General features: G+C 43.2%; 17 non-coding genes across 17 annotated transcripts; 7 read left to right on the forward strand and 10 right to left on the reverse strand.

Annotated features, from left to right (window-relative positions):
* Positions 1-16,221: 16,221 nt before the first annotated feature.
* On the reverse strand, positions 16,222-16,293 carry trnad-guc. The gene has a single exon. It is a non-coding gene; the product is annotated as a tRNA-Asp (tRNA).
* A 127-nt stretch (positions 16,294-16,420) lies between these two features.
* trnaf-gaa lies at positions 16,421-16,493 on the forward strand. Its single transcript has one exon. It is a non-coding gene; the product is annotated as a tRNA-Phe (tRNA).
* A 1,501-nt stretch (positions 16,494-17,994) lies between these two features.
* trnad-guc lies at positions 17,995-18,066 on the reverse strand. The gene has a single exon. It is a non-coding gene; the product is annotated as a tRNA-Asp (tRNA).
* Positions 18,067-18,193: 127 nt separating this feature from the next.
* On the forward strand, positions 18,194-18,266 carry trnaf-gaa. Its single transcript has one exon. It is a non-coding gene; the product is annotated as a tRNA-Phe (tRNA).
* Positions 18,267-19,421: 1,155 nt separating this feature from the next.
* Positions 19,422-19,493, reverse strand: trnad-guc. Its single transcript has one exon. It is a non-coding gene; the product is annotated as a tRNA-Asp (tRNA).
* Positions 19,494-19,620: 127 nt separating this feature from the next.
* trnaf-gaa lies at positions 19,621-19,693 on the forward strand. The gene has a single exon. It is a non-coding gene; the product is annotated as a tRNA-Phe (tRNA).
* A 1,489-nt stretch (positions 19,694-21,182) lies between these two features.
* trnaa-agc lies at positions 21,183-21,255 on the reverse strand. Its single transcript has one exon. It is a non-coding gene; the product is annotated as a tRNA-Ala (tRNA).
* A 299-nt stretch (positions 21,256-21,554) lies between these two features.
* Positions 21,555-21,626, reverse strand: trnad-guc. Its single transcript has one exon. It is a non-coding gene; the product is annotated as a tRNA-Asp (tRNA).
* Positions 21,627-21,753: 127 nt separating this feature from the next.
* trnaf-gaa lies at positions 21,754-21,826 on the forward strand. Its single transcript has one exon. It is a non-coding gene; the product is annotated as a tRNA-Phe (tRNA).
* Positions 21,827-22,955: 1,129 nt separating this feature from the next.
* On the reverse strand, positions 22,956-23,028 carry trnaa-agc. Its single transcript has one exon. It is a non-coding gene; the product is annotated as a tRNA-Ala (tRNA).
* Positions 23,029-23,327: 299 nt separating this feature from the next.
* On the reverse strand, positions 23,328-23,399 carry trnad-guc. Its single transcript has one exon. It is a non-coding gene; the product is annotated as a tRNA-Asp (tRNA).
* A 127-nt stretch (positions 23,400-23,526) lies between these two features.
* Positions 23,527-23,599, forward strand: trnaf-gaa. The gene has a single exon. It is a non-coding gene; the product is annotated as a tRNA-Phe (tRNA).
* Positions 23,600-24,728: 1,129 nt separating this feature from the next.
* trnaa-agc lies at positions 24,729-24,801 on the reverse strand. The gene has a single exon. It is a non-coding gene; the product is annotated as a tRNA-Ala (tRNA).
* Positions 24,802-25,100: 299 nt separating this feature from the next.
* Positions 25,101-25,172, reverse strand: trnad-guc. The gene has a single exon. It is a non-coding gene; the product is annotated as a tRNA-Asp (tRNA).
* A 127-nt stretch (positions 25,173-25,299) lies between these two features.
* trnaf-gaa lies at positions 25,300-25,372 on the forward strand. The gene has a single exon. It is a non-coding gene; the product is annotated as a tRNA-Phe (tRNA).
* Positions 25,373-26,852: 1,480 nt separating this feature from the next.
* trnad-guc lies at positions 26,853-26,924 on the reverse strand. Its single transcript has one exon. It is a non-coding gene; the product is annotated as a tRNA-Asp (tRNA).
* Positions 26,925-27,051: 127 nt separating this feature from the next.
* trnaf-gaa lies at positions 27,052-27,124 on the forward strand. The gene has a single exon. It is a non-coding gene; the product is annotated as a tRNA-Phe (tRNA).
* The last annotated feature ends 306 nt before the right edge of the window (positions 27,125-27,430 follow it).

The raw sequence follows: 27,430 nt of genomic DNA on the forward strand, positions 1-27,430 counted from the left end.
GGCGTAAGCAAATGTGACGTTCGCTGTCAGTTCTGAAACGTAACATGGCCGCGATCCAATCGCTCACGCCTGACTGCAGTCGCGTCAACGGAAGTCCAGAATACTTGATCGTCACGTGAATCACGTAGACTTCAGATAGTTCCAGGAAGTTCTTGGCGGGCAATTTGAATGCGTAAATATAGACAGACAGAACTGCGATTTTTGGTCATTAGTAGTCACTCAATACATTGATTTACAATAGTTATATAGCACACCGACATGTGTATGTAGTTACATCAATATGTTTTTTTTAAGTAAAATTCGGCACTATTTGAGGATTAGTGTGAACAGCTAGCGTTACCTGCCTTGTTGACATATTTTAGGCCAGTGTTTCTCAACCCTCTCCTGGAGTACCCCCTGCCCTGCATGTTTTAGATCTCTCCCTGCTCTAACACATCTTATTCAAATGATCAACTCGGTATGAACCCCTGAAGCTGCTTAGTAACAAACTGATCATTTGAATCAGCTGTGTTGGAGCAGGGAGAGATCTAAAGCATGCAGGGCACGGGGTACTCCAGGAGTGGGTTGAGAAACTGTTTTAGGCTAACGTTACCTCAGTTAAAGAGCGTGTTGCTGTTGTTTATTGCTTTGAATTTTTTATTATTATGTTCTTAAACTTGTATGGTAGTCAAGAGCAATCATATCCTAATGTTTATTGATATATTTAGAGGGAGGTGAAGGAATGTTTCAAAATTCCGATCAGATTTAATTTTCTGTATTCCCATGATAACTGAGGGCCTAAGTAATCTTAATGACTAATGTAATCTTTATGACTTTCAGATAAAACAGAATTAGACTGACAGGTGACTATCAGTGATTGTCATGAATTCATTAAATACATCTCTAATAAGTTGTTCAGGTCTACCAAATGACCTAAATGTAATGTAAATGTAAAATGTAATAAACTCAGAAACATGAATAGCATGTCAAGCAGTTTGCTGTGCTGCATGGGGATGCTCCAATCGCTCAGAGAAAGGAGTAAGAATGTACGATTTCTCCACTGACACAGAGAGGAGAAAAAATGGTTGGCTCATGTCAGCAGGAGCAATCTTATTATCACTAAAGATTACAACAACAAAAAATATGTGAGGTAATCATACAGGCTGTTCGTGATTAATATTACGTGTTGCTAACATTGTATAGCCTAATCTGTTATCTAATGTTCCATAAATCTACTAATTTAGTGGGGGATAATCCACTAACATGCTTTAATGCACATGTTAATTTGATTCAGATGTGCTGATAATATACAACCTGATTCTTTAAACGTCTTACCTCCACAAACAGTCTATTCTGCTGCAACTCTACTGCGCTGCTAGTATTTGCTGCTAACGTCCAGGAACTATTGAGAGGCTCCACGATCATGTACAATTCTTCCTAGCGTAAAAATTTTCCCGGGCATTTCCGGTTCTATCGCTTGCCACATGACGTGAACACCTGTTTAATGTCTGGAAATTCCAAATAACCAATCACTGCTGACCTGCATCCAGTAGTAACATCCAATTAGTTGAGTGCTGGTCAATGAGAAAAAAAAACTTTCCGTTAGGAATTTCCATTTCCTATACAACGCATTGTTATAAGCAACACTTGCTACAGGTCCATTAAATGTACTTTTTAAACGGTCTATAGTTAAACTAACTAAATGTTGTATTTACTCGAGGATGAGGTTAACAGATAGTGACAGTGACAGTATGAACTGTCATGTACAAAGCTGGCTAACTGGCTTAAAATACACTACAAAGTCAACAATATTAACATTTCATTAAATGTGCACAAGCGCATGAAATATACAGACAAACGGACTTGGGTTCTTTTATTACAACAGACGTCCAGTAACCTTGGAACATTACCCAAGTGCTAATGCATACAGCTTCAATACTTTTGCAGTTACCTAGAACACCTCTTAGCTAGTTAGCTAACTGCAAAAAGTATTGAAGCTGTATGCGTTAGCACTTGGATAAGGTTCATCATGATGCTATCCAGTTGACAGTTAGCAATCAAACTTTAAATGTTTTTAAATAGGCTATACGCAAGCATTGAATATATGCCAACACAGACACCAGTTTATTTAAATAATGTTTATTCACACGTTAATTATACAAAACACTTCAGACATAAATAAACTTGCATACCACTGCATGGTTATAGCTAAACTGTGACGCTGGATGAGCGACGAAACCAGAAATGCCCGGGAAAAATTTTACGCTGGGAAGAATTGTACGTGACACCGCCATTGCTGTATGGTCCATGGGCCTTTTTCACACAAAGATGGCGACCTTCCGATCTGAGCCAACAGGGGGTTTCTTTACTTCCGGTAAGCCATCTTCCCTATTACTAGCGAATCGACAATGGCACAGACGAGAAGCAAGAGGTGGTGTTGTGTACCTGTGTACAAACACCAAACAAAAACAAACCTATTTAAGCTTTCACGCATTTTCCCGTGACGATGACCTTAAGAGACGGGCTGTACTGATTAAGAAATTCAGCCCTGGACTTATCCGCTAGGACCATCCCGGGGCGGGAGTGCTAGGGAATTAAATTATATTTGGCTGCGATTCTCAAGTTCTGTCTACAACTGAGACTACCTCTTAATTAGATAATGTGCACGGACCTTACAAACGATTATATTCTTCTGAATATACGTCACGTAGCAAGTTTTATATCATCGCGTTTAATGCAGCTAGCTAGCTAGGTAGGTACATCAGCGGTCCTGAAGTTCCCTTTAACCCGCTAGGTAGCTAGCTAGCTAGCTAGGTTGCTTGCCTTGATAATGGCAAACAGCTAACATTGAAAACTTGTCTCATTTTATTTAGCGATAATTAAAAAAAACTGCAGTGACAATGCAATATTTTACTTAGGTTAGGTGAACGCGTTGTTGGTAAGCATATGCAACAAAGCTCTGTTTGAACTAATCATGACGTGACTTTGTCAGTGTCAAAGTAAAGGTTTACATACGAACGTGTGTCATTGAAAACTGCTGTGCAACATGCCTTAACAGTGACAGCATTCATGAAATTATGGTATCTTGTTATTGAAATAAACGTTCATTTCTCAATCCTTCCAATTGAACCACTTCATCAGATGATAGGTACACAGAGAGGGCCGGTGAAAACTTAATGGATTTTTCATGGTCCACTGGCCCAACAGAATTTGTTCCGGTATGCCCGTACACCACTGGCAAGAGAGTATGGATTCAAGCCATCAAGAGGGAGGAAGGCCTGCTGTTTAACGTCTGTGATGACCGGGGTTGAGTCAGATTACTTTGAAATGTAGTCAGTTACTGAATACAAATTACATGGCAATTTTTGTAATTAGTAGCGTAATCCATTGGATTACAAAAAATGTAATCTAATCTGAATACTTTAGGATTACTTTTGGATTGATTTTACAAAATCAAACATTGAAAATATTGCACCCTATACTAAAAAAATGGACGCAGCTACAAAAATTTGAGTTCCACAAATATTATTTCTTCTCTCTAAACATCTCAAAACATTTTCAATGCAAATAAAATGCATTTTGCATATTCAGCATTTACAGTTGGTCAAACAAAATTACCCTTACAACAACAATACTGGCACAAACTACAGGTATTCTATAACGTGGGATGCTGTTTCTTTTGTATAAGATTTTGTTGCTACTGTTTTATAATCAAAGGCCACATGGAGGACTTTGCTATTGTAATGCAAGAGGAGCACTTACTCAAAATGTTCATCTTCCATTTTTAATGTAAATAAAGAATAAAAACTCCATTATCCATAAATCATCATTAAAAAAACAAAAACAAATATTAGTTAAGTTACACTTAACAAAACTGGCAACCTGAGAGTAGCTTACTTTGATATACAGTAGAACATACTTGGCATTTAGAATTGGTCAAATCAAATTACTCTGACAAAAACATGCTGGCATAAACATCTACAGGTGTACTGTATTGTTTCTTGTGTAAACTCTGGTGTCATCATTTTATAAAATCAACTTGTCATATGTTCAGTTTAGCTAGCTAGCTAACTACAGTGGAAATTAGTGATCATAAGCTCCCCTTCAGCATTTTATTTCTAGAGGAAAACGACTGAAAATTGCACACAGTACAGCAGACTACAGCTAGCAACAGGAGTGCTCCGACTCCATACAGTCATATTGGGTAACATTATGCATGACAGGATCCATATTTTCCAGATCCAATATCAGTAATGTGCTTGGTATTTAGGGCTGTGACGATAACCGCATAACCGCAACCGCGGTCATGAGACGCCTACCGCGGGGTTGAGCTCATTACCGCAATTATTTATTTATTTTAGGGCTGTCAATGTTAACGCTTGTTTGCGATTAATCTGGAAACTTTAACACATTAATGTTTTAATGCAAATTAATCATATTATCAAGTTTGACTGCAACTCCCTTCCGTAATTCCAGCGCGGATATTTACCTGGCTGAATTACTAAAAGGCGTGGCAAACGCAGATGTGCTGAGTGTCAAATTTCGTTTTAACCCTTTCGCATGTAACTTATTTGTTATGGTATGTAGTGCGCATGTTACCTGATATGGTTCGTTATGTTTTCATTTGCGTTATTAAGTTTCTTATAGATTTCAGTTAGCATTTGCTATATTTTTAGAGTTAAATCGCTGTTTCCTCAAAGCTAAAATTAGCTAGAATTTCTCCAATCTAGTGTTTTAATCGCACCAGTTCAATCACACGCAAAAGGGTTAAAACGATATTTGCCGTTCAGCACATCTGCGTTGTAAAATAAAAAGACTGTAAAAAAAAGAATGAGTAAATTTGGGTTTTTTTGCAGCACTTTATACAAGCAGTGATTGTAGTAGATAGCCTACCGGCATCATGAATGTTCAGTTGTGTTGCATGTTTAAAAACCATTAGCGTAATGTTCCCTTACCATCTTCTTATTTGTCATTTGATCTGAAAAATAATTAAAACTGATTTAATGCGGCTACATATAGCCTACCTGTTCATGCTGCTTCAGACACCATTATTGTATAGCCTACAGAATTATGTGAATTAAAATATAAAATGTTAAAATGTTAATTGTAAAAATGTTAAAATGTAAAATATTTGTAATTTTGCAATCACTTTCCAAGTTGTAATCAGCCTTCCCAAGAATTTTGCAGAAAAATAAACAAGTGTTGCGCAGGGGTCGGAGGGCTGCGCCGGGGGGTAAACCGCTAAATCGCGGTAATTTGTTGCTTTATTACCGTGGGAAGAAAAAATCATTACCGTCACAGCCCTATCGGTATTATACGTTAGCTAATGAGCTAAGCCATCGCTACCATTATCAACCATACTACTGTGGCAGATGCAAATGAGCTGATGAGCACTGCGGTTGTTTCAACCTTTCAAAATGGTTGAAACAAAATTCTATACCCAAGCTACATTTTTCTGCAATGTTAGCTAGCTAACTGAGAAGGAAACTTACCTCTAAGTGTTTCTTCAGATTTGAAGTTGATGTCTTTCCGGAAGACAACTTTATTTTTGGCTTGCACAAATTGCTCTGGACATAGACATTCTTGTGTTGCACATTTTTGAAGTCAAAGTGATGGCGATATTGCCAGGAATGGAAGGCTATTTTGGAGGGACTGCTGCTGCTTAAACCTTGCATCTTGACTCAAAACTGTTCTTTTTTCCCCCAACACAAAGTGGAGCATTTGTCTAAGAAACCCTGTAGGCCTATGTCAGATGTGCTTTTCATGAGTTAATAGCATTGGTTATCATGAAAAAAAGTTTCATAATTTTAAAATGGCCATATTTTAAAGAAAATAATCAAAAATGTAATCAAGTAATCCTTGACAATGTAACTATAATCTAATTTCACATTATTTCAAATGTAATCTGGGCTGATTATAGTTACTTATTTTTTGTAATCTGATTACGTAATCCCGATTACATGAAATCCGTTACTACCCAACCCTGGTGATGACATGTTTGTAGCATGCACTTTCGCTGCGACTTGATTAGCGATGATTAGCCACACTCAAGCTAGCAAGGCCGGGGAGCGAGAATGAGAAAGCTCCGTGGTTTCATGGGATGTGTAGTTTTTAGCCCATGGTTGTTCTAGAATATAAGATAAAAAATTAAATTTCGTAAAATTTAGCTCGAAACAATTAAAATAAACAATATAAGTCGCAAGTTGGGATCACAATATATAATCCGGAAATCGATGGTAAGCCATAAATCACTAGAAGTACTTTAAAAGTGTGTTTTAAAAAATGTCTATGACTAAAATTTCTCTTCCGACACCAGTGTGACGTACCTACCTCGGTACTCTATTGATGTAAAAAAAAAAATGGTCCATTGGAGCAAATGGAGTTGACGCGCCTCTCTCTCTACATGGCTTTGGTAGGGACTCCCCAATGTCGAAATTCTAAAGTGGTGCCTTGGGCACGAAATTCCTTTGTCGTAGCAGGTTGCAGTCAAACGATGACGTTCTAGGCATCCCGTAAAAGTTAACGAGCACAGAAAAATGATCCTAAAGTCTGATATTCTGAGGACATGATAATAATATTACCCGTATTTGTTACGAGCAGCGATAAGTCAGTTGATCCAGCGCACCAGACTCTAATGGATGATAATGGGTGGTATAGGATAGATTGTCTTTCACGTAGGGGAGAGCACCCTCTGCAAAATGTGCACTGTTCCAAGGAGGGTTATCTTCTTGGATGTTGATGTTGCTTGGATTCCTATTGATAATTTTTTCAGAGTCCTAGAGCTCCTATAACCACTGGTATAATCTTTGTGGACACATCCTGCATCTTTTTGACTTCAATCTCAAGATTCTTGTACTTAGTTTCTCAGTTAACTTGACATGTATTTTGTTATCAATATACACTTTCTTTCACTGTTTTGATAACAACGTCTAGTCTGTTCGCACGTATCTCTCAGTCAGTATGAGTTGGCATATCCCATAAAATTGTAACCTCATTAGATTCAATCACAATATTGGGCTGCTGTTGCTATCACTTGTCTGTTGTTTCAATGCTGTATTCCTTGCATATCTTCCAGTTCAGATACATTACTATTTTGCTGTGTCTGGAAATATGTTCTGTTTTTGCCAATTCCAGACAGCCTGAGATAATGTGATTGATGTTTTCCTTTATTTATTTATTTGTTGTTATTATTATTATTGTTGGGTGGCTGGTGTGGAACGGGCTTGATGTGTGGGAGATACTGCTTTCTTTGGAGAGGGGGCAGAAGAGTCAGACTCGGAGCATGAGGATAATAGGGAAAGTCTGACTCCTCCCTTTGGTAGTATCTCCTCTGCTGCCAGCGGGGGGAGCTAGCCATCAGGGCTTCGAGTGCAGTCACCTGTTGTTGAAGTCTTACCCATTGGTTCACTATACGCTGCCAGCGGAGGTCTTCCATATACTGATGGTGGCCATATGCTCTGGGGACCCCTTCCTCTTGTAGATAACCCTCACTTCAAGGTGAAGTCCGGCGGGTCTAGTCAGGTCTTGGTCGTGAGGGATCATCTGTGATATGCAGTCGTCGTATAGTCTTCTAAAAACTGCCCAATTGTCAGGAGCTGTCCAGGCAGTTATACTATACAGTGTGCTGTGAGAAATCCCTGCGATTTGTTCACAGTGTAAGAATGTTGTGTAGGGTCCATGCTGCATTTTTCAATGGCTTTAATTAATGTGTTAATTAATGCGTTTTGTCATACTGCACTGCAAATGGCAGTTTCAAGTATAAATCTTGCATTTCTTGGTGTCACTTCATCTTCTAATATCGGGATTTTGATCCATAATATTAATAGTACCACTGTTAATACACTTAAAAGTAACAATTCATTAGGTTTACCATTATCCATATGTTGATTAAATTGTTTGATAAATCCCAACTAATGGGCACACCCAAAAGGCATGCATTATTTGGATATGAGAATCACAACCAAAGGGCTATAATGCAGCATGAAAAGTAAGCGACTACATTATGATGTAGCACATCATTGTACATGGTCATTAAAGTTGTGTTAGGCATTCACAACATGTTAATCTCCCTAGATGTATGAGATTTACTGAAAGGTAAATAGATCGCTAGCCAGCTAGCTAAATATCTTGTTAGCTAGCCGACAGGCTAAACTGTGAATCTGTTTAATTGCTAAGTAGCAAACTTGGTCACCAACTAGAACATAGCCACTATCGCTGGCCCATGCCACCAGCTAATAAAATGATTGATATATACAGGTGTAAAATGAAATAATTTGAATACTTGGCTAGTGTATACACAAGAAAAAAAATCAGAAAAGTGTAAGTTGGTCTGGAAATTATGTTCTTTATTGATATATCACACTGAACTTCAACTCACCAAATGACTAAAATAACATGCCAATGTCATCCACTTAACATGTTATCCAACTCTGAATGCTGTAGGACATCCAGGCATGCTGCTTCATGATCTAAATTACATCTTTAACATGAAAACGTGAAATCACCCACCAGGTGCTTGCTAACCAGCTACATTTTAACACAGCTGACTACTCTTTTGATATGTTTCCCCAAATAACTAGATACAGGAGTGATCTACCCCGCATTACCAAGCCATTGCGTGCAGGTACTCTTAAAGAGGACGTGACGATCAGTCTGAAGCATTCATCAAATAGCTAGTAAGCTATACGCACAGACACACACACATACACACACACACGGTGTGCAAGGAAAAGCTGTGAGTGAAGACTGTCCAGTGCAGTGATCTTGAGGAGGAAAAGCTGCTCATGCAGAAAGAAATAAATCACCTTGAGTCAGTGATGAAGGAGACAGAGTCAAAGGAGTCTCTTCCAGAAAATGAGTGATCTGGGCATTCAAGACTATGAAGAGAGTGTCGTGGTAGCAAAAATAGGTCAACTGATAAAGGCTGCACACATTATGGATAATGTCATGAAACAAGACAAACAGAAAATTCAACACCTGGAGATTCAGAATGGGAGGCTGAAGGGGGAAAATAGAAATCAGGCAGATAGAATTGTGGAGCTGCAGAAGCAGGCTGAGAAGGCTGCAAAGGATTATAAAGCTCTGGAGGACAAGTTCAATCAGGAGATGCACAAGCATGACTTGCTGAACAAAAATGTGGCTAAAATTGAAGAGACAGAGGCAGCACTGCTGCATGAGAGAGAGCAGGCAAGGAAGCTGCAGCAAGCCCTAGAAGACAGGTGGAGGAGATGAAAGAGGAAGGCAAGCTGCTCCGCCAGCAGGTAGATGAGGCCCAGCAAAAGCCCAACATTAAAGAGCAGGATATTAAACATTTCGAGGCCCAAATGAAGGATAGAGAGGTAACACTGCTGCATGAAAGAGAGGAGGCCAGGAAGCTGCAGAAGGGCTTGGAAGAGCAGCTAGAGGAGGTGCAGGAGGAGGGAAAACTGCCCCCCCCCTCCCCCCACCAGTTGGAAGAGACTCAGCAAGCAGCAGCAATTAAAGGTCAGGAGGTAAAAGGCCTGCAGGACCGAGTCAACGGCATGCTTCATATAATGCAGACAGATAACGAGAAGGTAAAGATGATAATGAAGCGAAACAAGAAGCTGGACACCACCAACGCAGAGCTCCAGAAGTGCTTGGAGAATGAGAGGAAAAGAGCGCATGCCACTCGCTGCAGCAGCGAGAAACTAAGCTTGCAGGTGGACCTAAACAGGCTTGAGCAGATGGTGCAGAAAAGCAAGGAAACTAACATCCAGCCAGAGGTTCAAATCTACAAATTGTCAGGTGTAAAGGATGAAGAGGATTGTGAGGACATAATTTCTGCATAGAAGCCACAGGAGGTCCCATCCCCCCTGCGGACAAATATACTCACTTCAAGCAGCCAGAGGAGACTGTGGAGTGGCTGCAGGCTGAGACCCACAGACTTATAGCCAAAGTCAATGAGAAGACAATCACAATACAGCAGAGAGAATCACAATACAGCCATGCGTCGCTTAACATCCACAATACGTTCTGTGAAATAGGACGTTATGTGATTTGGATGTTGTGCGAACACCATGCTATATACAGTATATGTTATACTATGTACTGTACCATTATACGCCTGGCAGCTCAATCGCTTTATTTCCATGAGACATGAGATACAGGTGTTGCGTGCGGGAAGCGTTGCCTTCACTACGTCTGGCTACATCTGCTACATCCCATTCTGTGATCAGGATTTTTAAACTTTATTATAACCTTTATGGGACTACAGACGGACAGTATATGCGAACGGATGTTGTCCGAATGGACATTAAGCGGCACATGAAGATCAAAGAACTAGAGGAAAAGCTCAGTGCTACGATGCAAAGGAATAGCTTGCTGATCCTAAATGCCCAAGATGCTGGAGAAGGAAGTGGCAGCAAGAGCAAGGGAAGAGGCTAAGTGGGCAACAGCGAATCTAGAGGAGCTGATGAATCAGCTACATCAGCTGCAAGAGGAACATTTAAAACTGGAGAAAGAGCAGAAGAAGATCATTCACTATGACACACTCCTGAAGAAGATACAGATTAAGTTCATGAAGAAGGTGCAGGTGAATGAAGAGAGGATCAGGGAGCTGGAGAGTGAGAAGACTGAGAAGCACTCAGAAGCAACTGCAGCAGGAGCTCAAGAACCAAAAACAAAACATGCAGACAAAACTCAATGAGATAAAGGGAAACATGAATGAAAAAGGGGAGAAGTATATCAGAATTGAGTGTACTATACAGCACATGAAGAGTGCCTTGAACAGCAAGGACAGTGAGATCGCCAAAAAGGAAAGTGAGATCGCTACCATTTAAAATGAGATGGCTGCCATGTCCCAGAAAATTACATCACTGCAGAGGAGTATTGATCAGGACAGAGAGGAGAGGAGCGTTTTGGAGGATAGGATCAGTCAGGAAGCACAGAAGAAAATCCTTTTTCAGCTAGATTTCCAGATAGAATTTCTGAATGGGAAAACAGAGGTGCAGACAGGAAACACAGAGGTGCAGCTGATGGTCTAGCCAGTCAAAATGCAGAAGGCCAGAAGCACCTAAAGTGAGTCAAGACCGAGAATAAGATTCTGTGGCATCTGTCTGACAAAGAGGACACTACCATCATGCATGAGGTAAGCGGAAGAGCAGAGGATCCATAAAACAATCTGGTCTCAAACCCCAAGTGTTACCAGGTTGCCATTTTCACATCTCCCATGTATTTATTTTTAATGTAATTTTGTGTCTATCCTAAATTTTTCTCATTAAACTGGTATGTTTAATTAAAAAGCCTGATTTCATGTTTGCGTTTTTGTAAAGTACATTGCAATACATTATATGAATATATACAATATGATATACATTTGAATGAATATACAATTTAACATCAAACAAGATAACTTGTTTCTTTTGTTACGACCCCGTCTAGGGTGAGGTATAACATAAAATAAAATGCGTTGACACACCCCTTTCTTGTCACCAGTCCAAAACACACACCGTAAATAAAGCCAGGGTATTTTTTATTAAACACAAAACTTCCGGGGTGGGCAAGGCAAAAACTTACTTAAGGTGGAAGGGACTAAATTACTTAACCAAAAATAATACAATACACAAAAAGAAAGAAAAAGGGAGGACGGAACACAGTGAGAGAGAGGGAGCAGACGCGTACATAAGTAATCATTTTATATGAAATAAAATGATCAGTTAGCATTGCTCCCAGGGGCTGCATTTGAAGTGCCTCCATTTCTAAATGTGAACACACCCCCGTTGTGAGTTTTTCTAGCGAATTTGATGCTTTTATCATGAAATGCATAATTTTAGGTAAATTTGAGTTTAACTGCCAAAACTGTTTCAGCTTTCCTAGGATTCAGTTTCAATTCAATTCAATTCATTTTTATTTGTATAGCGCTTTTTACAACACAAGTTGTCACAAAGCAGCTTTACATTGTTCCCAGGCCTGAGACACCCTGAGAGCAAGCCTAAGGCAACAGTGGCAAGGAAAAACTCCCTATCAGGGAGAAACCTTGAGCAGAACCGGGCTCAGATGGGGGGGCCCATCTGCTTCTGGCTGGCACTGGGCAGATAGAGTTAAAGACAAGTTATGCAATGTACTTTAAGACATTTACAATTGATAGACAATAGTAGTTAACAGAAGAGTGATTATAAGAATGTTTCCTAGGATGTCCGGTTCTTGGAACGCAGTTGGCTTTGATGGGCAGGGCAGCAAGGTAGCAGGACTGGAAAACGGGATGAGACGCTTGGGCTACAGCTCCGGACAGGAGCCCGGAGCAGGGATAGGAAGCAAACATAAAACAGTGGTTAGCGGATGATAAGAATGGCAGGGATGTAGAACAGAGAGGCAGGAGAGGAGGGGCAGAGAAAAAGGTGCCAGTGTGCAACAAGGAAAAACCCTGGCAGGCTAACATTATGGCAGCATACCTAGGGGACGGGAGGCAAGGGACCGGCATAGTCATGAGGGCGACCCTAAGACAGTCAACATCAGATCACGGCACAGAATCCATGAAAGCAATGACCACTTAGTCCACCAGAGACTCTATGATCCATGCCAGCACCAGACCATGTCCCTCAGCTGAAGGATTTGCTATATAGATATGTTTTGAGCCTAGACCTAAAGGTGGAGAGAGAGTCTGTTCCCCGAATCTCGGAGGGTAAGCTGTTCCACGGGAGAGGGGTTTGATAGGAAAAGGCTCTACCCCTTACAGTAGTTTTGCCCACTCTTGGAATGATGAGAAGCCTGGCATTTTGGGAGCGAAGGGCTCTCTGCAGAAGATATGGGTGAAGAAGGTCCTTAAGATAGGGGGGGGGCAAGCCCATTTAAAGCCTTAAATGTAAGAGTATTTTAAAAATGATCCGGTATTTAATAGGTAGCCAATGGAGAGAAGCCAGAACTGGGGTAATGTGCTCAAAGCGTTTAGTTTTAGTTAAGATTCGAGCAGCTGCATTTTGCACCAGCTGAAGGGGTTTTAATGAGACGTTTGCACATCTTGACAACAGGGCGTTACAGTAGTCTAATCTGGATGTTACAAAGGCGTGGATTAATTTTTCAGCGTTGTTAATTGATACGATTTTCCTGATTTTAGCTGTATTTCTCAGATGGAAGAAGGCAGTGCTAGAGGTGTTAGTTATGTGAGTTTCAAAAGAGGGCTCAGGATCAATAACAACACCAAGGTCTTTGATGGCTGCACTCGGGGCAAGGGAGACACCATCAAGGTCCAGAGTAAAATGAGTGAGTTTGCTCCTGATTGAATTTTAGCCTATGACCAATATTTTTGGTTTTGTCCGGGTTAAGGAGGAGAAAGTTTCGGGCCATCCAATTCTTTACATCTGTTAGGCAGGCCTCCATGTTTGAAATATTGAGAGGGACATCAGGTTTGACTGATATGTATAACTGAGTGTTATCCACGTAACAGTGGAAATTAATGTCATGTTTACGGATGATATCGCCAAGAGGCAACATGTATAATGAGAAGAGCAGAGGCCCAAGCACAGATTCTTGAGGTATACCATATCTTACTCTGGAACGAGCAGAGGATTCGTTGTTAATGGAGACAAACTGATATTGTTCTGATAGATAAGACCTAAACCAAGATAGGGCCTGTCCACTTATGCCAACCAGGTTTTCAAGGCGGTAGAGGAGGATACGATGATCAATGGTATCAAAGGCTGCACTTTGGTCTAGCAGCACAAGAAGAGAGATACAGCCATTGTCACAGGAGAGTAGAAGGTCGTTGAGCACTTTCAGGAGAGCGGTTTCCGTACTGTGGTGAGGCCTAAATCCGGACTGAAAAACTTCCAAAATGAGTGTAAAAAGGCACAGAGTTGCTTTGATACTGCTTTTTCCAGAATTTTTGAGAGGAATGGGAGGTTCGAGATGGGCCTATAGTTTGACAGGTCATTGGGATCAAGATTGGGCTTTTTCAGAATAGGCTTGATAACTGCTACTTTGAAGGGTGTCCAGACGTAAGGGAGGCGTTGATAAGATTTAATAGCGGTGTGCCAATTGCAGGCAGTAGCTGTTTTAGGAAGCCAGTTGGTATGGGGTCAAGTTGGCTGGTAGAGTTATTAGATGAGTTGATGAAAGAGGAAAAGTCGCTAAATTCAATGGGTATAAAAGAGTCAAAGCATGAGGCGGGCCTAATAGACATACCTACATAATCTGGGACAGGACTGGCTAGGCAGGAGGCGGAAGTCGATGAAAATTTTTGTATTGTGTCTCTTATCTTTATGATTTTATTATCAAAGACATTCATGAAGTCATTGCTACTATAAATTGCTGGTATGTTAGGGTTAACTGATGCAGGACTTTTAGTTAATCTGGCGATAGTGCGAAACAGATACCTAGGATTGTCCTTATTTCTCTCAATAAGAGTAGAGAAATATTTGGATCTGGTAGCTGTGAGGGCATGCTTGTAATTTAGGAGACTTTCCTTCCACGCCAGGAGAAAAACCTGTAGTTTGGTCCAGAGTTTTACGCAAAGTAGAGTCGATTCTGTCCACGAGTAGATTAATTTCAGTTGAGCTAGGGTTTGAACATAAACTAGAGGAGATTTCGTTGTGCAGGTAGTATGATGTAGGGAGCCCGTCGATAAAGGCATTTGCTGTAAGAGAGCAGAACATGCGATTAGAAGAAAATCTAGGCTCCGAGTATGTGAAGCACGCTAGTGGTAAATTGAAAGAGATGAGATAGTGGTCAGATAACACAGGATTGTGTGGCATAATTTCCACCTGGTTAATGTCTGCTCCATGTGTGAGGACCAAATCTAGAGTATGATTGCGGTAATGTGTGGGTTTATCCACAGCTTGATAGAGTCCAGTGGGTTTGATGATGGACAAAAATGCTGTTCTGAATGGGTCATGTTCATTATCCATATGCACATTAAAGTCGCCTACTATTACAGCTTTTTCTGTATTGACAACCGGGTCAGATAAAAAGTTAGCAAATAAAGCATCAATCCCGCTACCTCTCGCATGCTAAGCGAGCGCTCTACCATTTGAGCTAATTCCTAAATAATGAGTGGACATGATCGGTTTATATATTCATTTCTATAGCTTTTATGTCGTGACGTTGAATCATCTTGTCAGTCTGTCTCCAACAATGTTCTGTACTGTAGAAAAGGGCTACGTGTTTCTGTTCCTGTCTTTGTTAGCGCAAATCCTGTATGTCCCATACAATGTTATCGCGGTGCAATGTACTTTCCAACTTACAGACACAGTACTTTTTCACTTCTCAGGCCCCTCTCACCTTTCTCCCCCCTGCTGGCGCTCTCTATCACTCACACACACAGTGCTTTTCCACTCCTATTACCCCCACCCTCCTTCCCCCTCACACACACATGCCTGCGCATGGAGACACAGACACAGGGACTAAGGATCAAAGAGGTGTGAAAAAGTATTGTCTTCTTGACCTTTTGAACTATTTGATTGAAGTACAAAGATTAGAGAAGATGCACAGCAGCAAGATTTTTAATAGACCCAAACTTTTTTGAGGTTTACAAAGGTGAACAAATCAAAGGAGAATCAAATATCAGATAACAAATATCAGTGTTTGTTTCATAAATGCCTTAAAAGATCTGAAAATAAATCTAAAATTCTATTTTTTTCTTTTGTGTTAGATCAAGATGCACAAGAAGGTTGTGTTCTTCTCGGGGAAAATCTGTGTTGTGTTCCGCAAGGGACCGCTCGGATTTCTCCTCCAGGATCCGTCTGAGGAAGCCAGATGGATCAAGGACAACCCCAGTATGCAGGACAAATCTGCACCCCTGAGAGAGGATCTTGTGTGGAAGAATGCCCTGGCTGCGGTCCGTCAGAGAGGAGGGGATGCCTCAGACAGCGTGGAGGTGCTGGCAGAATACATCCTCCAGTTTGGGAAGTATTAAGGCAAGTCTTTCAGGTAGCGATCCCGCTACCTCTCGCATGCTAAGCGAGCACTCTACCATTTGAGCTAATTCCCCGCTGTATTGGAAGTGCCATGCTGAGCAGGGTTGTCTTTGCTTCTTTCGCTAGTAGAAGAGAATTGACAAGTGCTTTTTGGTTGGATGTTCCTTTCAGCTTTTGTAGGAAGCGCCCACTGCAAGGAATTGAAAGACAGGAGACCCAAGCTATAGTGAGAGCAGGAGTAATTTATTGCGGGTGGGATACGTGGTCTCATGGAGATAGAAGGCGGTTTAAAAGGCTTTGGAAGAGGTAAAATGGCATTGTGTAGGAAGGCTTTGACAGAATTCTTGTCTGGCTAAGGTATAAAAAGCCATTGCTCCCCGTCGGGGAATCGAACCCCGGTCTCCCGCGTGACAGGCGGGGATACTCACCACTATACTAACGAGGAGAAGAGATGTGAATGGGTTGTGGACAGCGTGTGCCACTGCAACGGTTGACCCCATACACCTTTCCAGCAGCGCTCTTGCGTTTGAAATATCAAACCCAAGGACGGTCAGGATACAGCCTGCAAACGGGCCGAAATAGCTCAGTTGGGAGAGCGTTAGACTGAAGATCTAAAGGTCCCTGGTTCGATCCCGGGTTTCGGCATGGATTTGTGCCTTTGCGCTAGCAGTCTAGGCTCAGCCCTTTTGCTGAGCATAGCATGCGCTCCACCCCCACTGCCCATAGGCTCCACGTTCCCCTCCCAAAAGACAGCGGGTGTGTCAGCTCTCATGGGAAAACTCTGCTGTCTCCTTCTCCACAGGGCCAGTGGGGCTCAGGGAGAGTCTTCTTCTACTCTTCAAATTCAGTGTGCAAGGGCAAAGCAGATCTGATTTGTACTGTCCTCCTTCTTCTTATTCTTTGCGTTTCTTTTGAAAACTGCGATTTCATTCTCCAAGAGGCAAGCAAAGATTAGGCTCAGAATAAACTCACACAAAGTTTAGGTTGGCCATTTCAAAACACTCTCCATAACAAAAGGTAGACATCGCTCAACCATCAACGCATGGGAGAGCTCATCAACAGATTCACTTCACAAAAACAGCTCCTTTACTTCTGTGTATGTAGAGAAGCCATTATAAATCATGAAGTTGTAAGTCTTGCAGTAACGAGACAGCTGCTTAACGATCGTTACTTTCTAATGCTATATCGAGCGTGAAACTGACAAACGATAGCATGTTTGCCCGCCAGCATACAAAACATAGTTACGTGATCCTACATTTTAATGGCCTTAGCACTGGCCACCAACTTGGTAGGTTGTTGTTCTAAGGTTATCCACTGCAGTAATTGTTCTTTATAATGGGTTCTTCAGTAATCCCTTTCGTGTTCATAGTAGCCTTTTTTTTCAAACGTGAAGTGTAGGGTTAATTTGACAGTTTTTTCAAGCAATATGTTTCATTCACGACGTTGCATCTTGTATGACGAGCTGATTTCTAGCATTTCATGGCAGATGCAATATATTGCATTACCTCTACAATCACATCATAGTGAAAAATCCTGCAGAGGTGCTTGATTGTTGTGAAAATGGAGGCTTTCAGGAGGCGACTAGGTTTCGATCTGCATGTGCGGAAGGACCCGAGGACGTTGGAAGGGAGGAAATGATGTGTTTAGACAGGATTAGGACGCAGGCAAGGAGTGTCCTTGTTCTCCTGTTTTTCGAAAGTGCGTGTCATTGTATTTGGTGGGGAACATGTGTGGCATCCTCGTCCCTCCATTCTCACAAAGGAAAAGGGCAGAATGGAGAATGCGGGCATCGATCCCGCTACCTCTCGCATGCTAAGCGAGCGCTCTACCATTTGAGCTAATTCCTCGCTGTATTGGAAGTGCCATGCTGAGCAGGGCTGTCTTTGCTTCTTTCGCTAGTAGAAGAGAATTGACAAGTGCTTTTTGGTTGGATGTTCCTTTCAGCTTTTGTAGGAAGCGCCGGCTGCAAGGAATTGAAAGACAGGAGACCCAAGCTATAGTGAGAGCAGGAGTAATTTATTGCGGGTGGGATACGTGGTCTCATGGAGATAGAAGGCGGTTTAAAAGGCTTTGGAAGAGGTAAAATGACATTGTGTAGGAAGGCTTTGACAGAATTCTTGTCTGGCTAAGGTATAAAAAGCCATTGCTCCCCGTCGGGGAATCGAACCCCGGTCTCCCGCGTGACAGGCGGGGATACTCACCACTATACTAACGAGGAGAAGAGATGTGAATGGGTCGTGGACAGCGTGTGCCACTGCAAAGGTTGACCCCATACACCTTTCCAGCAGCGCTCTTGCGTTTGAAATATCAAACCCAAGGACGGTCAGGATACAGCCTGCAAACGGGCCGAAATAGCTCAGTTGGGAGAGCGTTAGACTGAAGATCTAAAGGTCCCTGGTTCGATCCCGGGTTTCGGCATGGATTTGTGCCTTTGCGCTAGCAGTCTAGGCTTGGCCCTTTTGCTGAGCATAGCATGCGCTCCACCCCCACTGCCCATAGGCTCCACGTTCCCCTCCCAAAAGACAGCGGGTGTGTCAGCTCTCATGGGAAAACTCTGCTGTCTCCTTCTCCACAGGGCCAGTGGGGCTCAGGGAGAGTCTTCTTCTACTCTTCAAATTCAGTGTGCAAGGGCAAAGCAGATCTGATTTGTACTGTCCTCCTTCTTCTTATTCTTTGCGTTTCTTTTGAAAACTGCGATTTCATTCTCCAAGAGGCAAGCAAAGATTAGGCTCAGAATAAACCCACACAAAGTTTAGGTTGGCCATTTCAAAACACTCTCCATAACAAAAGGTAGACATCGCTCAACCATCAACGCATGGGAGAGCTCATCAACAGATTCACTTCACAAAAACAGCTCCTTTACTTCTGTGTATGTAGAGAAGCCATTATAAATCATGAAGTTGTAAGTCTTGCAGTAACGAGACAGCTGCTTAACGATCGTTACTTTCTAATGCTATATCGAGCGTGAAACTGACAAACGATAACATGTTTGCCCGCCGGCATACAAAACATAGTTACGTGATCCTACATTTTAATGGCCTTAGCACTGGCCACCAACTTGGTAGGTTGTTGTTCTAAGGTTATCCACTGCAGTAATTGTTCTTTATAATGGGTTCTTCAGTAATCCCTTTCGTGTTCATAGTAGCCTTTTTTTTCAAACGTGAAGTGTAGGGTTAATTTGACAGTTTTTTCAAGCAATATGTTTCATTCACGACGTTGCATCTTGTATGACGAGCTGATTTCTGGCATTTCATGGCAGATGCAATATATTGCATTACCTCTACAATCACATCATAGTGAAAAATCCTGCAGAGGTGCTTGATTGTTGTGAAAATGGAGGCTTTCAGGAGGCGACTAGGTTTCGATCTGCATGTGCGGAAGGACCCGAGGACGTTGGAAATTGAAAGACAGGAGACCCAAGCTATAGTGAGAGCAGGAGTAATTTATTGCGGGTGGGATACGTGGTCTCATGGAGATAGAAGGTGGTTTAAAAGGCTTTGGAAGAGGTAAAATGGCATTGTGTAGGAAGGCTTTGACAGAATTCTTGTCTGGCTAAGGTATAAAAAGCCATTGCTCCCTGTCGGGGAATCGAACCCCGGTCACCCGCGTGACAGGCGGGGATACTCACCACTATACTAACGAGGAGAAGAGATGTGAATGGGTCGTGGACAGCGTGTGCCACTGCAACGGTTGACCCCATACACCTTTCCAGCAGCGCTCTTGCGTTTGAAATATCAAACTCAAGGACGGTCAGGATACAGCCTGCAAACGGGCCGAAATAGCTCAGTTGGGAGAGCGTTAGACTGAAGATCTAAAGGTCCCTGGTTCAATCCCGGGTTTCAGCATGGATTTGTGCCTTTGCGCTAGCAGTCTAGGCTCGGCCCTTTTGCTGAGCATAGCATGCGCTCCACCCCCACTGCCCATAGGCTCCACGTTCCCCTCCCAAAAGACAGCGGGTGTGTCAGCTCTCATGGGAAAACTCTGCTGTCTCCTTCTCCACAGGGCCAGTGGGGCTCAGGGAGAGTCTTCTTCTACTCTTCAAATTCAGTGTGCAAGGGCAAAGCAGATCTGATTTGTACTGTCCTCCTTCTTCTTATTCTTTGCGTTTCTTTTGAAAACTGCGATTTCATTCTCCAAGAGGCAAGCAAAGATTAGGCTCAGAATAAACCCACACAAAGTTTAGGTTGGCCATTTCAAAACACTCTCCATAACAAAAGGTAGACATCGCTCAACCATCAACGCATGGGAGAGCTCATCAACAGATTCACTTCACAAAAACAGCTCCTTTACTTCTGTGTATGTAGAGAAGCCATTATAAATCATGAAGTTGTAAGTCTTGCAGTAACGAGACAGCTGCTTAACGATCGTTACTTTCTAATGCTATATCGAGCGTGAAACTGACAAACGATAGCATGTTTGCCCGCCGGCATACAAAACATAGTTACGTGATCCTACATTCTTTGCGTTTCTTTTGAAAACTGCGATTTCATTCTCCAAGAGGCAAGCAAAGATTAGGCTCAGAATAAACCCACACAAAGTTTAGGTTGGCCATTTCAAAACACTCTCCATAACAAAAGGTAGACATCGCTCAACCATCAACGCATGGGAGAGCTCATCAACAGATTCACTTCACAAAAACAGCTCCTTTACTTCTGTGTATGTAGAGAAGCCATTATAAATCATGAAGTTGTAAGTCTTGCAGTAACGAGACAGCTGCTTAACGATCGTTACTTTCTAATGCTATATCGAGCGTGAAACTGACAAACGATAGCATGTTTGCCCGCCGGCATACAAAACATAGTTACGTGATCCTACATTTTAATGGCCTTAGCACTGGCCGCCAACTTGGTAGGTTGTTGTTCTAAGGTTATCCACTGCAGTAATTGTTCTTTATAATGGGTTCTTCAGTAATCCCTTTCGTGTTCATAGTAGCCTTTTTTTTCAAACGTGAAGTGTAGGGTTAATTTGACAGTTTTTTCAAGCAATATGTTTCATTCACGACGTTGCATCTTGTATGACGAGCTGATTTCTGGCATTTCATGGCAGATGCAATATATTGCATTACCTCTACAATCACATCATAGTGAAAAATCCTGCAGAGGTGCTTGATTGTTGTGAAAATGGAGGCTTTCAGGAGGCGACTAGGTTTCGATCTGCATGTGCGGAAGGACCCGAGGACGTTGGAAGGGAGGAAATGATGTGTTTAGACAGGATTAGGACGCAGGCAAGGAGTGTCCTTGTTCTCCTGTTTTTCGAAAGTGCGTGTCATTGTATTTGGTGGGGAACATGTGTGGCATCCTCGTCCCTCCATTCTCACAAAGGAAAAGGGCAGAATGGAGAATGCGGGCATCGATCCCGCTACCTCTCGCATGCTAAGCGAGCGCTCTACCATTTGAGCTAATTCCCCGCTGTATTGGAAGTGCCATGCTGAGCAGGGCTGTCTTTGCTTCTTTCGCTAGTAGAAGAGAATTGACAAGTGCTTTTTGGTTGGATGTTCCTTTCAGCTTTTGTAGGAAGCGCCCGCTGCAAGGAATTGAAAGACAGGAGACCCAAGCTATAGTGAGAGCAGGAGTAATTTATTGCGGGTGGGATACGTGGTCTCATGGAGATAGAAGGCGGTTTAAAAGGCTTTGGAAGAGGTAAAATGGCATTGTGTAGGAAGGCTTTGACAGAATTCTTGTCTGGCTAAGGTATAAAAAGCCATTGCTCCCCGTCGGGGAATCGAACCCCGGTCTCCCGCGTGACAGGCGGGGATACTCACCACTATACTAACGAGGAGAAGAGATGTGAATGGGTCGTGGACAGCGTGTGCCACTGCAACGGTTGACCCCATACACCTTTCCAGCAGCGCTCTTGCGTTTGAAATATCAAACCCAAGGACGGTCAGGATACAGCCTGCAAACGGGCCGAAATAGCTCAGTTGGGAGAGCGTTAGACTGAAGATCTAAAGGTCCCTGGTTCGATCCCGGGTTTCGGCATGGATTTGTGCCTTTGCGCTAGCAGTCTAGGCTTGGCCCTTTTGCTGAGCATAGCATGCGCTCCACCCCCACTGCCCATAGGCTCCACGTTCCCCTCCCAAAAGACAGCGGGTGTGTCAGCTCTCATGGGAAAACTCTGCTGTCTCCTTCTCCACAGGGCCAGTGGGGCTCAGGGAGAGTCTTCTTCTACTCTTCAAATTCAGTGTGCAAGGGCAAAGCAGATCTGATTTGTACTGTCCTCCTTCTTCTTATTCTTTGCGTTTCTTTTGAAAACTGCGATTTCATTCTCCAAGAGGCAAGCAAAGACTAGGCTCAGAATAAACCCACACAAAGTTTAGGTTGGCCATTTCAAAACACTCTCCATAACAAAAGGTAGACATCGCTCAACCATCAACGCATGGGAGAGCTCATCAACAGATTCACTTCACAAAAACAGCTCCTTTACTTCTGTGTATGTAGAGAAGCCATTATAAATCATGAAGTTGTAAGTCTTGCAGTAACGAGACAGCTGCTTAACGATCGTTACTTTCTAATGCTATATCGAGCGTGAAACTGACAAACGATAGCATGTTTGCCCGCCGGCATACAAAACATAGTTACGTGATCCTACATTTTAATGGCCTTAGCACTGGCCACCAACTTGGTAGGTTGTTGTTCTAAGGTTATCCACTGCAGTAATTGTTCTTTATAATGGGTTCTTCAGTAATCCCTTTCGTGTTCATAGTAGCCTTTTTTTTCAAACGTGAAGTGTAGGGTTAATTTGACAGTTTTTTCAAGCAATATGTTTCATTCACGACGTTGCATCTTGTATGACGAGCTGATTTCTGGCATTTCATGGCAGATGCAATATATTGCATTACCTCTACAATCACATCATAGTGAAAAATCCTGCAGAGGTGCTTGATTGTTGTGAAAATGGAGGCTTTCAGGAGGCGACTAGGTTTCGATCTGCATGTGCGGAAGGACCCGAGGACGTTGGAAGGGAGGAAATGATGTGTTTAGACAGGATTAGGACGCAGGCAAGGAGTGTCCTTGTTCTCCTGTTTTTCGAAAGTGCGTGTCATTGTATTTGGTGGGGAACGTGTGTGACATCCTCGTCCCTCCTTTCTCGCAAAGGAAAAGGGCAGAATGGAGAATGCGGGCATCGATCCCGCTACCTCTCGCATGCTAAGCGAGCGCTCTACCATTTGAGCTAATTCCCCGCTGTATTGGAAGTGCCATGCTGAGCAGGGCTGTCTTTGCTTCTTTCGCTAGTAGAAGAGAATTGACAAGTGCTTTTTGGTTGGATGTTCCTTTCAGCTTTTGTAGGAAGCGCCGGCTGCAAGGAATTGAAAGACAGGAGACCCAAGCTATAGTGAGAGCAGGAGTAATTTATTGCGGGTGGGATACGTGGTCTCATGGAGATAGAAGGCGGTTTAAAAGGCTTTGGAAGAGGTAAAATGGCATTGTGTAGGAAGGCTTTGACAGAATTCTTGTCTGGCTAAGGTATAAAAAGCCATTGCTCCCCGTCGGGGAATCGAACCCCGGTCTCCCGCGTGACAGGCGGGGATACTCACCACTATACTAACGAGGAGAAGAGATGTGAATGGGTCGTGGACAGCGTGTGCCACTGCAACGGTTGACCCCATACACCTTTCCAGCAGCGCTCTTGCGTTTGAAATATCAAACCCAAGGACGGTCAGGATACAGCCTGCAAACGGGCCGAAATAGCTCAGTTGGGAGAGCGTTAGACTGAAGATCTAAAGGTCCCTGGTTCGATCCCGGGTTTCGGCATGGATTTGTGCCTTTGCGCTAGCAGTCTAGGCTCAGCCCTTTTGCTGAGCATAGCATGCGCTCCACCCCCACTGCCCATAGGCTCCACGTTCCCCTCCCAAAAGACAGCGGGTGTGTCAGCTCTCATGGGAAAACTCTGCTGTCTCCTTCTCCACAGGGCCAGTGGGGCTCAGGGAGAGTCTTCTTCTACTCTTCAAATTCAGTGTGCAAGGGCAAAGCAGATCTGATTTGTACTGTCCTCCTTCTTCTTATTCTTTGCGTTTCTTTTGAAAACTGCGATTTCATTCTCCAAGAGGCAAGCAAAGATTAGGCTCAGAATAAACCCACACAAAGTTTAGGTTGGCCATTTCAAAACACTCTCCATAACAAAAGGTAGACATCGCTCAACCATCAACGCATGGGAGAGCTCATCAACAGATTCACTTCACAAAAACAGCTCCTTTACTTCTGTGTATGTAGAGAAGCCATTATAAATCATGAAGTTGTAAGTCTTGCAGTAACGAGACAGCTGCTTAACGATCGTTACTTTCTAATGCTATATCGAGCGTGAAACTGACAAACGATAGCATGTTTGCCCGCCGGCATACAAAACATAGTTACGTGATCCTACATTTTAATGGCCTTAGCACTGGCCACCAACTTGGTAGGTTGTTGTTCTAAGGTTATCCACTGCAGTAATTGTTCTTTATAATGGGTTCTTCAGTAATCCCTTTCGTGTTCATAGTAGCCTTTTTTTTCAAACGTGAAGTGTAGGGTTAATTTGACAGTTTTTTCAAGCAATATGTTTCATTCACGACGTTGCATCTTGTATGACGAGCTGATTTCTGGCATTTCATGGCAGATGCAATATATTGCATTACCTCTACAATCACATCATAGTGAAAAATCCTGCAGAGGTGCTTGATTGTTGTGAAAATGGAGGCTTTCAGGAGGCGACTAGGTTTCGATCTGCATGTGCGGAAGGACCCGAGGACGTTGGAAGGGAGGAAATGATGTGTTTAGACAGGATTAGGACGCAGGCAAGGAGTGTCCTTGTTCTCCTGTTTTTCGAAAGTGCGTGTCATTGTATTTGGTGGGGAACATGTGTGACATCCTCGTCCCTCCATTCTCGCAAAGGAAAAGGGCAGAATGGAGAATGCGGGCATCGATCCCGCTACCTCTCGCATGCTAAGCGAGCGCTCTACCATTTGAGCTAATTCCCCGCTGTATTGGAAGTGCCATGCTGAGCAGGGCTGTCTTTGCTTCTTTCGCTAGTAGAAGAGAATTGACAAGTGCTTTTTGGTTGGATGTTCCTTTCAGCTTTTGTAGGAAGCGCCGGCTGCAAGGAATTGAAAGACAGGAGACCCAAGCTATAGTGAGAGCAGGAGTAATTTATTGCGGGTGGGATACGTGGTCTCATGGAGATAGAAGGCGGTTTAAAAGGCTTTGGAAGAGGTAAAATGGCATTGTGTAGGAAGGCTTTGACAGAATTCTTGTCTGGCTAAGGTATAAAAAGCCATTGCTCCCCGTCGGGGAATCGAACCCCGGTCTCCCGCGTGACAGGCGGGGATACTCACCACTATACTAACGAGGAGAAGAGATGTGAATGAGTCGTGGACAGCGTGTGCCACTGCAACGGTTGACCCCATACACCTTTCCAGCAGCGCTCTTGCGTTTGAAATATCAAACCCAAGGACGGTCAGGATACAGCCTGCAAACAGGCCGAAATAGCTCAGTTGGGAGAGCGTTAGACTGAAGATCTAAAGGTCCCTGGTTCGATCCCGGGTTTCGGCATGGATTTGTGCCTTTGCGCTAGCAGTCTAGGCTCGGCCCTTTTGCTGAGCATAGCATGCGCTCCACCCCCACTGCCCATAGGCTCCACGTTCCCCTCCCAAAAGACAGCGGGTGTGTCAGCTCTCATGGGAAAACTCTGCTGTCTCCTTCTCCACAGGGCCAGTGGGGCTCAGGGAGAGTCTTCTTCTACTCTTCAAATTCAGTGTGCAAGGGCAAAGCAGATCTGATTTGTACTGTCCTCCTTCTTCTTATTCTTTGCGTTTCTTTTGAAAACTGCGATTTCATTCTCCAAGAGGCAAGCAAAGACTAGGCTCAGAATAAACCCACACAAAGTTTAGGTTGGCCATTTCAAAACACTCTCCATAACAAAAGGTAGACATCGCTCAACCATCAACGCATGGGAGAGCTCATCAACAGATTCACTTCACAAAAACAGCTCCTTTACTTCTGTGTATGTAGAGAAGCCATTATAAATCATGAAGTTGTAAGTCTTGCAGTAACGAGACAGCTGCTTAACGATCGTTACTTTCTAATGCTATATCGAGCGTGAAACTGACAAACGATAGCATGTTTGCCCGCCGGCATACAAAACATAGTTACGTGATCCTACATTTTAATGGCCTTAGCACTGGCCACCAACTTGGTAGGTTGTTGTTCTAAGGTTATCCACTGCAGTAATTGTTCTTTATAATGGGTTCTTCAGTAATCCCTTTCGTGTTCATAGTAGCCTTTTTTTTCAAACGTGAAGTGTAGGGTTAATTTGACAGTTTTTTCAAGCAATATGTTTCATTCACGACGTTGCATCTTGTATGACGAGCTGATTTCTGGCATTTCATGGCAGATGCAATATATTGCATTACCTCTACAATCACATCATAGTGAAAAATCCTGCAGAGGTGCTTGATTGTTGTGAAAATGGAGGCTTTCAGGAGGCGACTAGGTTTCGATCTGCATGTGCGGAAGGACCCGATGTGTTTAGACAGGATTAGGACGCAGGCAAGGAGTGTCCTTGTTCTCCTGTTTTTCGAAAGTGCGTGTCATTGTATTTGGTGGGGAACAGTGTGTGACATCCTCGTCCCTCCATTCTCACAAAGGAAAAGGGCAGAATGGAGAATGCGGGCATCGATCCCGCTACCTCTCACATGCTAAGCAAGCACTCTACCATTTGAGCTAATTCCCCGCTGAATTGGAAGTGCCATGCTGAGCAGGGCTTGTCTTTGCTTCTTTCGCTAGTAGAAGAGAATTGACAAGTGCTTTTTGGTTGGATGTTCCTTTCAGCTTTTGTAGGAAGCGCCGGCTGCAAGGAATTGAAAGACAGGAGACCCAAGCTATAGTGAGAGCAGGAGTAATTTATTGCGGGTGGGATACGTGGTCTCATGGAGATAGAAGGCGGTTTAAAAGGCTTTGGAAGAGGTAAAATGGCATTGTGTAGGAAGGCTTTGACAGAATTCTTGTCTGGCTAAGGTATAAAAAGCCATTGCTCCCCGTCGGGGAATCGAACCCCGGTCTCCCGCGTGACAGGCGGGGATACTCACCACTATACTAACGAGGAGAAGAGATGTGAATGAGCCGTGGACAGCGTGTGCCACTGCAACGGTTGACCCCATACACCTTTCCAGCAGCGCTCTTGCGTTTGAAATATCAAACCCAAGGACGGTCAGGATACAGCCTGCAAACAGGCCGAAATAGCTCAGTTGGGAGAGCGTTAGACTGAAGATCTAAAGGTCCCTGGTTCGATCCCGGGTTTCGGCATGGATTTGTGCCTTTGCGCTAGCAGTCTAGGCTCAGCCCTTTTGCTGAGCATAGCATGCGCTCCACCCCCACTGCCCATAGGCTCCACGTTCCCCTCCCAAAAGACAGCGGGTGTGTCAGCTCTCATGGGAAAACTCTGCTGTCTCCTTCTCCACAGGGCCAGTGGGGCTCAGGGAGAGTCTTCTTCTACTCTTCAAATTCAGTGTGCAAGGGCAAAGCAGATCTGATTTGTACTGTCCTCCTTCTTCTTATTCTTTGCGTTTCTTTTGAAAACTGCGATTTCATTCTCCAAGAGGCAAGCAAAGA

The sequence above is a fragment of the Megalops cyprinoides genome, chromosome 23 (genome assembly GCF_013368585.1).
Source record: "Megalops cyprinoides isolate fMegCyp1 chromosome 23, fMegCyp1.pri, whole genome shotgun sequence".
Taxonomy (NCBI): domain Eukaryota; kingdom Metazoa; phylum Chordata; class Actinopteri; order Elopiformes; family Megalopidae; genus Megalops; species Megalops cyprinoides.